Here is a 12,748-nt window from a genome sequence, read left to right as displayed (position 1 = left end):
GTGGATAATACAGGATTTCAGTACAGACATCCTTTCTCAGGCTTAGATTGTTGGCATATAGATAAATATTTCATTACAGTATATAACACACTCATTGAATTTACTGATTTGATAATGCTATTCTCTAGATCCCTTTTTGGAATTTATTACAACAAACCAAGCTAAGGCATTAAAAATAAGCTTTTCACATATTGATAAATAAATCTCTCATTTTTTCAGTCTCCACTGTGTTCTTCAATATGGCCATGAAAATTATACTTCCATTGAAGCACATAAGGGATTCTCAGGGAATCTCTGACCACTTGCAAGGATCCAGGCACTAACCACGACCTATATAATTTACTGATGTTTGAGCTTAGACTGCAGTAGTAATGACAGAAGGTGTTTCTTGTTAAACGACTGCAAGATGCCAGGCATGAAAGCAGCGTCCTCATCTCACCTGGAAACTGTGCACATTTTAGGGCTGATGAAAGCAAACTTGAAGAGACTTAACAATGGCCACCAGGGTAGCTAGCAGTAGAACTTGGTTAAATGCAAGTAAACCATATGAAACAGAATTCCCGTAAACCCTGCCAGAGTTATTTACAGTTCTGTATGAAACAGCAAACAAAAAGCAGAGGAAAACCCATTAAAAAACAAATCAATAAGGACAGTTTTCTTCTGACTGTACTCCTGCGAAGGCTTTGCAGTGCAAGTGCTACAGTAGCTGAATTTCCTAAGTGTCTCTTGGTTGTAGCTTACACTGAACACAACCAGTGTGGCCCTTGTGTTTAGCAACCTTTGTGTCTAGGCAGCCAAGCTCTGCTGTAGATGATAAGCTTGCAGCTTAAGTATCTCCTTAAAAGTCCATTCGTTTATCAAAACCTATTCATACTTTTTGAGGAGCATCTTTCCTCACTCATCTGAATGTGGCAATGAATCAAAGCGCCTTCTCTTCTGATTCCAGAGGTGATAATGGAGACTCTTGGATCTTCACCTGGGGCTGGAAGATGTCTTTTCAGTGCTCTTGAGACCACAGGGCTAATTTTCCCAAGTAAAAATTCTCCTCTGAGGAACTGCATTAATAATGAGGTCCACAGCAAAGCCTGACAATTGACTGCTCTAATTATCTTAAGTGGCCTAGCATGAAGTTCCCCTCCCAAATGGCCTCTCTGGAAGCCAGCACACAAGTGAACTGGGATCGTTCTCCCCTTGCTAATTTCACAAACATGAGCCTCTGCTCTTTGTGTTTGGCTATCAAGAAGACATTCTGAACGCTTCTGACAAGACCTGCTCCCAAAGAAGGGGTATGCAGAGACGTACCTAGGTGCAGGCTACAATTTCTAGTGTGTTCCCTGAGTACTGCCAGCACAAATACTCATCCAGTTCTGAGAAACAGCAGCCATCATGGTCCTAGAAATTTCTGCCAAAATTGGTCTAGATCTGTGTGCAGTGTGAGCCCATTCCCCAGGCTTTGGAAAATACATCTTTTGAGAGCCTTGACTACGCCAGCTATTGTTATTTCCTTCCTTTTCCTCCTTTCTTTTGTTGTTGTTGCTGTTTATAAGTTTATTTGACACTCAGCAGCTAGATCTTGCCCACACTGGCTATCTGTAGACTTGAACATTGTAACAGGGAGAGCTACCAAAGTATAAAATTGTCTTAGTCATCTTTCTCATTACATTTCCTGGATGAATGTACAGGGGTATGATATGCTATATTCCTTATTTCTTAGGAAGCCACCTAAATGCAGGTAAACAAGCAGGTTTCTGGTAGGCTCACACCGGAAAAAGGAACTCATTTTATTTTTCTGCAGCTCTCCTGAGCAATTTAGCTCAGAAAAATTATTATCCCTTCCTTTCTCTAAAGAGCTAGAGAGGAATCTACTGGAAGGAATCTACACTGAGACATCTTTAGTAATCAATCTACTGAAGAATTTTTAGTGCACTTACAATTCTGTTCATTATCTGGACCAGTGTTGACTTGGAACTTGTATCTTCCAGACATTCTAGATACAAGACATGAAAAAGCCAACATAAACCATCTGAACTCTTGCAGTTTTCACAGTGGAATGAATGGGTAAACAAAAAGGGAGAAATAAATAAAATTGTAAGTTAAAGATTAAAAAAAAAGGGTGAACAGGTGACCTGGGAAGAGTGGCCAGAATATAAAAAGTACTAAAAACGTGACCTTATACACCAAAGGAAGTTAGGCAAAGAGCCGTGATATCTTAAACAAAAAACATCCCAGGCCACCAGATAGTAAGGTGCAGAGCAAAAATAATCAGAACAGGTAGAGAAGGCCAACACAGTTAGAGTGACTGGGGAGGGAACAGCTCACATTATGTCAGAATTCACAGGGCACTGGAAAGTTTTGACTTTTCCTCTGGGCAAGGTTAGATAGATTTCAAAGAGTCTGAAGGGACTATTGATTTCACTAGGTTTAAGCTTTAGAATGTTCTAAACAGGCATGGTGAGGCACATCTTTATTCCAGCACCCAGGAAGCAAAGGAAGGCAGGTTCTGTGTGAGTGAGAGATCAGATTTATTTACATAGCAGATTCAAGGACAGCCAGACCTTTTAGAAAGACCCTAAATTAAAAAAAAATAAAAGTTTATAAAGTTTGTCTTCAGGTACAAAGGGCCCTAGTAGACTGCTCCGATGGCAAGAGATGGTTAGTATTGGGTAGATTTTAATGAAAATCACGTCATAGTAAAGTGTGCCCAGAAGATTACTGACGGAAGAGTGTGAGTGCAGTAAACTGTAAGCACACACAGGCAGTTGTTTTACAACGCAACACAAGTGTTGAATCTGCTGAAGAGATGCTGTGGAGACCTGGTGATCCACAGGTTATCATGTGGGGTTTTGGCAGTTAAAATCAGTACATAGTTGGCTGATAGGTAGGGCATATGAATTCAGTAGATGGTGGAAATATCAAAGCTTATGTTAAAGTCCCAGAAGAGACTGGGGTGTCCAGGGGCCTGAGTATGAAACAGAAGAGGAGCGGAGGCTCTTGGGCTTCTAATAATTCCATGCAATGGATTTGAGGAAGGGCCAGAAACAGAGCTACAAGATGAGCAGAGGAAAGTGTGGGGTTCAGGGTTTAGACTCCAAGCAAGGCCATGTTCCAGGAGCTGTGATGAGGAGAAGGTGTTGGCTGCTTCTGTTCGGGAGATATGGATGAACTGGTGATGAGAGCGACAGCTCCGGCTGTCCCGAGTAACAGTACTGAGTAAGTTTGTACCCTAACCCACATCTGCAGTTTCAGCACTGGAAAGTTTCCAGGAGTTTTGTCCTTTCTAGGATGTCTTATAAAGTAAATTATACTTTTATTATATAAAAACTGGTCTCTTGGATAAATATTTACAAACCCTAAGTTAAAGAAACCAGAATGATCTTCTACATAACACGACCCCCAAATGTCCTGTGATAGCCTTCTAGGACTTCAGCATCTAGGACTTCATTGCTCTTTTGAGCATATTCAACTAGGGATTCAGAGTTTACCACACATCTGTCACCAAGCCTGTCTTCTCTCAAGCACTATTTGGAATAGCTCTGTGGCTGCACCCCATTCAGACACACAGACCAATAAATATGCTGATCCGTACAGACCCACGGCTAATAAAAAAGCAGCTTCGGAACCGGCTCTGCCCCTCAACACAAGATTCTGTCGATTTACTAAAGCAAGATAACAATCCTATGTGTGAAGTCCCAAAGTCAGTTATCAGCAGTTTGAAAATCAGTAGTTCTGTATGAATGCAAACCGCACGTGCACTCCGATGAAATCAATTTTGTGTTTGTTTCAAAATGTCTTTGTAACACAGAAGCAAATCTCTAGATTTTTCTCTCTCACCTACATTCAGTCACAGAAAATTAGACATTTTTTCAAAATGACCCAGAAACTGAAAAAAATAGATAAAACTAGAATAACCCAGTGACAAGAATAACAGCAACAAGACAGCAGCGAAAAACCTTTATATTATTTCCATAAAGATCCACACTAAGCCCCTACCTTTAATATTAATATTTTGTGTTATAGACAATCTTTAAAGTTAATGAAATTTTTATTTGTATAATGATAAAAAGATATAAATACCAAGTTGCAGATGGCATGGAAACTAGTGAAAAAAAAGAATTAAAGAAAAGAAAATAGGTATTTTCTACAGAGTTGAACATAAATATGCACTTACATTTACAGTAAGGTATTATTAGGCTGGACCCTGGTATTTTTCAAAGTGACCTTTGTAAGTTGCTCCTAGTATTCACCACATTCCTGTGCTTTCTGTGGCACAACCTAACTAGGACATTTTAACAAAAGGCACCTTTTTGTTTTGGAAAATCGTGAGTGACTTATGACTGACCTGTTTACTGCGCTAGAAAATGTGCTACTTTATTCAAGAGACCATAGGAAGGGACACAGAAAGGACCATAGCAAGGAAAAAGAAAATGACAGTCCTGGGGATAAGGACGTATTCCTTCCATTTTGGCACCAGGACTAACTATTAAAAGGCTGCTACCAGGAGGGATTTTAAATAATGCCCTTTTCAGCATACAATTTTAACACAGACATTTACATATTGTGTTCGCAACACGTATTAGAATTGCTCTCTCTGCTATGGATGTGTCTGATTGACCTTGAATAAATGTCAAGAAAACCCCCACTCCTGTCCTTTTATTTTTTACTATGCAAATGATTCCTCCTCCCTTATGGTTAACTCTTTTACCATTGTACACACATTGTTTAAGTGGTAGGTACAGGCACAAATCGGGAGATAGTAGAGAAGACTCTATGATAGTTTAAATTTAAGGGAGAGCCTTGGTTGGAAGAAGTATTGGTGCTGCTTAGACAACTGATATAGTTGTGTTTCCTGTGGATTTGCTGAATTTACAACTTTAGAAATGGAACTGAGATAGGTTGAAAGCGAAATTAGAGGGTGAATAATTTCCTGTCTTTGGAGTCAGTATATTTTATTATTAGACACTCATTCTCAGCCTACACTGGAAACTACTTTAAGCAAATGGAGATTGGTTTTCTTTTCTTTTCTTTTCTTCAAGGGGGCATCTCATTAACATTAATAGAAACTATGCCCTGGAAAATCCATTAACATTAATGGAAGCTATGCATAGAAAAAGTCTTAGATTAGTTTTCGTCTTTTAAGGAGCTTATGCATTGGCTGGCTGTCCTAAAAAGACAGGACAGGAAGATACTAATCACATTTTGCTTCATTTCTTTAAATTATATATTTCATTAAATTATATTTAATAAATCCTGAGTTGGAAAAGGCACAAGAAAACTTAAGCTGCAATAATATTTACCCACTAAACCGGGAGCTCTCCCCGCCGTGTGACTTACTGAAAGTCACTTGGAATGTTATATGACCATGACTCTCTGGAGCATCCTCTCTGTGCTCGCAGTTAGGCTGCCTGCCAGGAGTTGAAATGATTAGCAGTAAATACAAATTTAATAGCTCTGCTTTGCAGTTCCCCAGCCACTCTTGGTTCCTCTCTACGCTGGGGAGACAGATGATATGAATCAGAGCTTATCAACTCTACATATGACATTAGTGGAGTCCAAATTAAAACAAAAGAGAACACTAAAAAGACAAGGTAAAACTGAAGTGGATTTTCCTTAGTTAATATTCACTTTATTTTTAGACCTAAACACTGCTCATATTTAAAAAATAAATAACGTGAACTCAAAGCATCACCATATCATATATTACCACACATTTACATATAGTTTATATGTATATAAACGTGTATATGTATTTATATGGATATTTATAAATTTTATATAAATATAATTTACATGTAAATATATATGTACACACACATATATATGATGATAATGTTTAAAACTTTAAATAGCAGGGTGTTTTAGGATTTTGTTTTGCTTTGTTTTAATCTAATTCACAAAGGAATTGTGGATAATATTTTTTAACCAACCTTGTCCTAGCATTGTTTCTCTGTGTCAGATTTAGATCTATAACAATCTTCTGACCGTCCTTTGTTTGCTTCATCATGACAAGGCTACATGAGCATGGCAGCAGATATTGCTTTACCGGGTTTTTCTCCTCTTGATTCCATATCCCACAGTTTCCCACTTTCCCTTCCAACTGGGGGACACAAGAATCAGAAAATAGCAAACTCTCTCTCTCTCTCTCTCTCTCTCTCTCTCTCTCTCTCTCTCTCTCTCTCTCTCTCTCCCTCCCTCCCTCCCTCCCTCCTTCCCTCCCTCTCTCTCTCCCCCCCCTCTCTCTCTCTCTGTGTCTGTGTGTGTGTTTAGTAACAGTTTTAAATAGTATAAACGTATCTCCACATACAATAAAGGGTTTTTTGTATTAAGGAAAGAGAACAGTCTTAAGGGTAAAGGGTTGATAAGTACTAGGGAGGATCACATAAAGATAACTCAGTAACAGAATGACCTTTCACTATGCAGATGTTACTGTAACTGTGGTATGTAACATCCTCCAAGCCTTTGCAGTGAGTTCCTCCCTTCCTCATTTCATCTGGCAAACAGCTGTCAGATTTGCTTCCCAATAAGAGGAAATTACAAAGGCAGCATCCTGGGCACACAGGTTAAGAGCTCACTGCACTGCCCAGTATGGCAGAGCTTTCTCATCAGGGTCAGTTGTTTTCCTTGCTCACCATGCCTTCCTCCAGGAAAGGAAGTCTATGAGATCAGTGGTTCTAGACAATCACATGCAGAAATGGAAAGAGAGAGACAAGGAGTCCTAATGGCATTGTGCTCTTGGATTCCGGGACCCACACATTAGAAGCATTAGCCAGAATACCTTCTCCTCTGAAGGTATTCCAACACACGCTGTGACAGCAAGAACTTGTGTGTCCAAGGCCCTGTAGACTTCAGCATGGTTTATCAATAACAGACAGAGCTTACAGTGCAAATGTTTGCACAGATATCTACACCAATGCAGTTCAGAGAGATATGGATGGCTTGCCTTGTTGGAAAAAGAAAGGGGTGGAGGGGAGCCAGGGAATACAATTAATCTCACTCTGATTGCTAGGAGCTATCTGATGTTTAAACAGGAGGAACATAAATTGCTTGAAACCAAAGACTCAGAAGAAGGAAAGTATTAAAAAAAATAAACAAAGCTATCACAAACTCTAAACCAAACTGAAGACAATTAAATCCTCCTGGTGATAAAGCTCAAAGGAAACCATTCTGATTTTGTTCATCTGTTAGACAATGCCACAAAACCAAACAAACAAGAGAAGCTAGCCTAGTCAAATATCTCGCTTTTACATTTGATTGAATAATAAAGCATTTTCTCTTGGAGTCCAACTGATGAAAAACTGGAAATGGAAGCAAAGTGCCATTCATTTCAAAGCTTCTTTCATTTTCTCTGCATAAACTAGATAATTGGATGCAGTTCTGACTACTTCATATCCAGTCTCAGTAAAACTGGATACAATTTAGTGAGGCCAAATGAGGAGAAGCCCATTACTTAGGCAGCTTCCCACCTGTATGCATCTAAAATGGTAGTATTTCTTTTGGAAAGAAAATAAAATTTCAGTTTATATAGGACTACCGCATTAAAATATGATGATTATTAGATACCCAGAATGGGAAAGTAATTATAAACTTAAAGGAAAAACTTAATTTTTCTACAAATGTGCTGTTTCATGCAAGTCATGGGAAGGAATCTGGATTAAATCGTTGGTTTAAAAGGCACTCACTATAACCTCCATGCCGAAATTACAGAAGTCCTCTTGGACTATGCTAAGATGAGAATGTGCCCAGGTAACAGTAATGTTGACTCTTCTATAAAGGCTGAAATTAATAACAATAAAAGGAGTTATTCTGATGCTCTAGAAAAATTGTCGAGGCTGTCTTAGAATTTTTTTCTTGAATTTATTCCAAAACATAATTTAAACACCTGATTCTTGGGAGGAAAATGGCCCTAAAATTCCTTTATATTGTGGTCATAAGGTTGGTAGTCAAAAATGCCAGGTAGCATGGTAAAACACAAAGCATACTCCGGCTTCCTCTTCCTGACATAACAGCTCTAAAGCAGGTTGTTACCCCATGTTATAAATGAAGAACTCATGAATGAAGATTTCTCCAGGGCCCCTTCATGGTATAAATTGATGTTGTAACATCTAGGGATAACCTTAGTGGCACATGGAGAAAACTGAAAGCTCCTGTCAACCCTTTGCCCATCATCCAACCCTGTTTCCTGGAGATGCTCAACCAAGGCGTGCCAGGAATCTTTACTAGGAGTGACCTTGCTCTGCCTCAGACTCACTAACGTTTCTTCAGTGTCAAGAAGAATCACTGAACAAAGGCACAGCCCAACAAACAGTAGCATCCCTTTTTCCGTAAGGACTGTTGGTAGAGAATGCCTCTCCTTTTTAGAGGTGATCATGAATAAGATTTAAGAATAAATCAGAAATAGTTGCGTGTAAATTAGCCTTCTATGTTTATTTGATATATTTACTGTTATCGTGATTTAAGGTTATATTGCTCTTGAAGTCACATTCAGCTTTGTTTGAGTGTTTTTAAAAACCCATGAGGGAAGTGAACAATGGAGGCACATACGGGAGCTTCCAGCAATGAAGCTGAGATCAGACAGCCCACAGTCCGACATCAGCCTTGGCTACAAAGCAAAACTATGCTTCAGAGAAAGAAAGAAGAGGGAAATCTATTTTATTTTTTATAGGACTCTCCTTTAAAAGCAAAAGTTCAATGTGGGGTAAAAGTTGCACAGTTCTGGAATATTCTGGGAGGAGGCTATTGTTTCAAAGACTTTGTGTCCATTCGAATATCATTGGCAAAACCTCACTGTTTACTCTTAGTGTGAAGTTCTCTAGAAAGTTTAAACCAGCAAGCTATGAACATCAGCCTTGGAGTCTTGGATTGAACTAGTTACAACCTCACATGTTATCAGGTTCTACTGGCATTGTGGCAATGCCTCGTATACCTCTGCGATCTCTAAAGTGATCGGCACAGAATTGACACTAGGTTCAATAAATGTTCCTCAATACAGGAAGAAATGTTCTTTTGCCACTTACAGTGAGAGCAGTTTTCATCTTCAAAGCACTTTATTCACATTAATTCAGCTATTTATATTTTGCTGATGGGTAAATGGCTAGAGAGGCTAAATGGGCTGTTAAAGGCCAGAGAGGGGAAACCGTGCTTGACAGGAATAGAAAAATGCAATTACTGATTACAGGTCATATGTCTCTGGTATTTTTTTCAGCAAAATAAATATGAAGAACAACATCTAATGAAAGCCATATAGAGTCTGGTCATTTTGTTGTCTGGACAAGTCCAGAGCCTTTAAAGAAAATACATATTAAATGGTCTCAATAGTTCTATGGAACAGAGATGGACAAAAGTTATTTGTGGTTTCTAGTATGTGTGTGTGTGTGTGTGTGTGTGTGTGTGTGTGTGTGTGTGTTATGTTTGTCAACAGTTTTAATATGCTTCATAATATAAGATTATCTCTCACATGTATGGTTATAAAACAATATACAGGTGCTGAGCTGCCTCCGACGTAGATCAAGACACACTTGAACTAAGCTTATTTTGTTTTTGTTTAGTGTGATAAATTTATAGATCAAACACAATAGCCACATCACAATTTCAAAATAAACATTAAGGAGATAGAAAAATCTATAGAATGTTACTACAAATTGACATACTCAGGGGACCCTTAGGGGTACAGTTAACTTCCTTCCTATGTTTCATCAGGACGTAGTTTCCTTTGTCAAACTCTTATTCTCTAAAATTCTCATATTTAGCTGTAGATTTGGAATGAGATTTGGTGGTCATATAAGGCGTCACTGTTCAATTGTATTTCCCCATCAGAAACCCTTGAATTTTCCAGAGTAATATCTATATCTATCTATCTATCTGTCTGTCTGTCTATCTATCTATCTATCTATCTATCTATCTATCTATCTATCTATCTATCTATCCAATTGTTATGTCATATATTACACCTTAAGCAGTTTTCCCTCTTTTCTCTACTTCCAGTCCCTCTTTTCCAACCACCCTTTCTCTTTTTCCCTTCAGAAAGGCACAGGCCTCCCAGGGATACAAGAAAACATGGCCTAACAAGTTACTATGATACTTGGTACCTCCCCTCACATATTAAGGCTTCTCACTCAGTAAGAAGTAAAGGGTTCCAGAAACAGGCAAAGAGTCAGATAGCTACCACTCCCACTGTTATGAATCCTATAAGAAGACATACAAGAACCTTTGTTACTTCTTAAAAAGAAAAACACAAGAAGCTAAAGAGAAGGCCAAGCGATTAAAGCAAGTATTGCTCTTACAGAAGATAAGGGTACAATTCCCGAGAACAATGGTTTGAAGCTCACAATTATTTAGAATTCTATGCCTTTTGTACTCCATGAACACCTGTGTTCATACACACATGTATCCATACATCAATGCACACATATACACATAATAATATTTTTTAAAAATCCTTTAAATTACATGAAAATGTCTAGTGCATGAACTGATGATAGCAGTCATGGACATTAGTCCAATTATGAAAGTGCTCTAGGTAACGTCTAAAGATTAGCTTTGGGAGCTTCATAACATGCCAGTCACCTATCTCTCCCTTGCTTAAGGCTATGCGATTATCCCATAACAAAGCCTATCCTTACCTTTTTTCTTTTTTTTTTTTCTTTTTATTAACTTGAGTGTTTCTTATTTACATTTCGAGTGTTATTCCCTTTCCCGGTTTCTGGGCCAACATCCCCCTAATCCCTCCCCCTCCCCTTCCTTATGGGTGCTCCCCTCCCCATCCTCCCCCCATTGCCGCCCTCCCCCCAACAATCACGTTCACTGGGGGTTCAGTCTTGGCAAAACCAAGGGCTTCCCCTTCCACTGGTGATCTTACTAGGATATTCATTGCTACCTATGAGGTCAGAGTCCAGGGTCAGTCCATGTATAGTCTTTAGGTAGTGGCTTAGTCCCTGGAAGCTCTGGTTGCTTGGCATTGTTGTACATATGGGGTCTCGAGCCCCTTCAAGCTCTTCCAGTTCTTTCTCTGATTCCTTCAACGGGGGACCTATTCTCAGTTCAGTGGTTTGCTGCTGGCATTCGCCTCTGTATTTGCTCTATTCTGGCTGTGTCTCTCAGGAGCGATCTACATCTGGCTCCTGTTGGCCTGCACTTCTTTGCTTCATCCATCTTGTCTAATTGGATGGCTGTATATGTATGGGCCACATGTGGGGCAGGCTCTGAATGGGTGTTCCTTCAGTCTCTGTTTTAATCTTTGCCTCTCTCTTCCCTGCCAAGGGTATTACTGTTCCCCTTTTAGAGAAGGAGTGAAGCATTCACATTTTGATCATCCGTCTTGAGTTTCATTTGTTCTAGGCATCTAGGTTAATTCAAGCATTTGGGCTAATAGCCACTTATCAATGAGTGCATACCATGTGTGTTTTTCTGTGATTGGGTTACCTCACTCAGGATGATATTTTCCAGTTCCAACCATTTGCCTACAAATTTCATAAAGTCATTGTTTTTGATAGCTGAGTAGTATTCCATTGTGTAGATGTACCACATTTTCTGTATCCATTCCTCTGTTGAAGGGCATCTGGGTTCTTTCCAGCTTCTGGCTATTATAAATAAGGCTGCGATGAACATAGTGGAGCACGTGTCTTTGTTGTATGTTGGAGCATCTTTTGGGTATATGCCCGAGAGAGGTATAGCTGGATCCTCAGGCAGTTCAATGTCCAATTTTCTGAGGAACCTCCAGACTGATTTCCAGAATGGTTTTACCAGTCTGCAATCCCACCAACAATGGAGGAATGTTCCTCTTTATCTGCATCCTCGCCAGCATCTGCTGTCACCTGAGTTTTTGATCTTAGCCATTCTCACTGGTGTGAGGTGAAATCTCAGGGTTGTTTTGATTTGCATTTCCCTTATGACTAAAGATGTTGAACATTTCTTTAGGTGTTTCTTAGCCATTTGGCATTCCTCAGCTGTGATTTCTTTGTTTAGCTCTGAACCCCATTTTTTAATAGGGTTATTTGTCTCCCTGCCTACCTTTACCTTTAAAGAAACAGTTGATGCAAAAAGAGTAACATTTCTATTTTGTCACTAACAGATTATGAATGTAACACTACACTTGGTTTAGGAGTAGATATATTACAAAAGAGGGTACAGTCCAAGGGAAGTAATGAGGAATCCTAAATTAAGACCAAGATATAAAAGGGCTGGTCTTGGTGGTTAATTCTCAAAGGTCAGATGTCCGATGAAGGCAGCAGAGAATTTTGTTCAAAGAATTTTGGATTAGAAAATCTTTCTGTAGATGGCTGGCACTTGACTTGCAAGGCTTGTAGATGTAGGGAGTGACCTCAGTAGGATTCTATTTATCAGTGCACTGATACAAAATACCTTTGTTTTCATGTTTACTAAGTTATCAAGCATGGCCTCCAGAGAAATTAGTTACTTTACCCTTTGTGTAAAGTAGACTGCCATGCCACACCCATCTCTCCACACACCAGGAGAGCATTGCCTGATTTCCCTAGGGTAAAGGGATCAATGGAATTCTTCACAAGTCTTAGATTCTAACCTCAGGGAATTCAAGAGGAAGTTTGTAAAGCATTTAGTACTCTGAAAGGAAAACAAAACAAAAAGACAGTGAAGAAGAAAAGCCTTGTCTCTTGGCAAGGTTAAACAGTCTATCTCTAAGGGTAGCTGGAACTCTACAAATTCTCATGAAGTCATACTTTTAGAGATGAATGAGTCTTAGTTAATTGATATTTACTGTTAACTCTTTAAAGGAACA

At 39.1% G+C, this 12,748-nt stretch overlaps 1 protein-coding gene across 48 annotated transcripts in view; it reads right to left on the bottom strand.

Annotated features, from left to right (window-relative positions):
* Nrxn1 (neurexin 1) overlaps nt 1-12,748 on the bottom strand; it is a 1,146,022-nt gene that overhangs the window by 204,844 nt on the left and 928,430 nt on the right. The gene's annotated exons all lie outside the window — the stretch shown is intronic.

Source organism: Rattus norvegicus, chromosome 6, assembly GCF_036323735.1.
Source record: "Rattus norvegicus strain BN/NHsdMcwi chromosome 6, GRCr8, whole genome shotgun sequence".
In the NCBI taxonomy this organism is placed as follows: Eukaryota; Metazoa; Chordata; class Mammalia; order Rodentia; family Muridae; genus Rattus; species Rattus norvegicus.
Note: the sequence above shows the minus strand (reverse complement) of the source record. Positions and strands in the feature narration are given on the sequence as shown.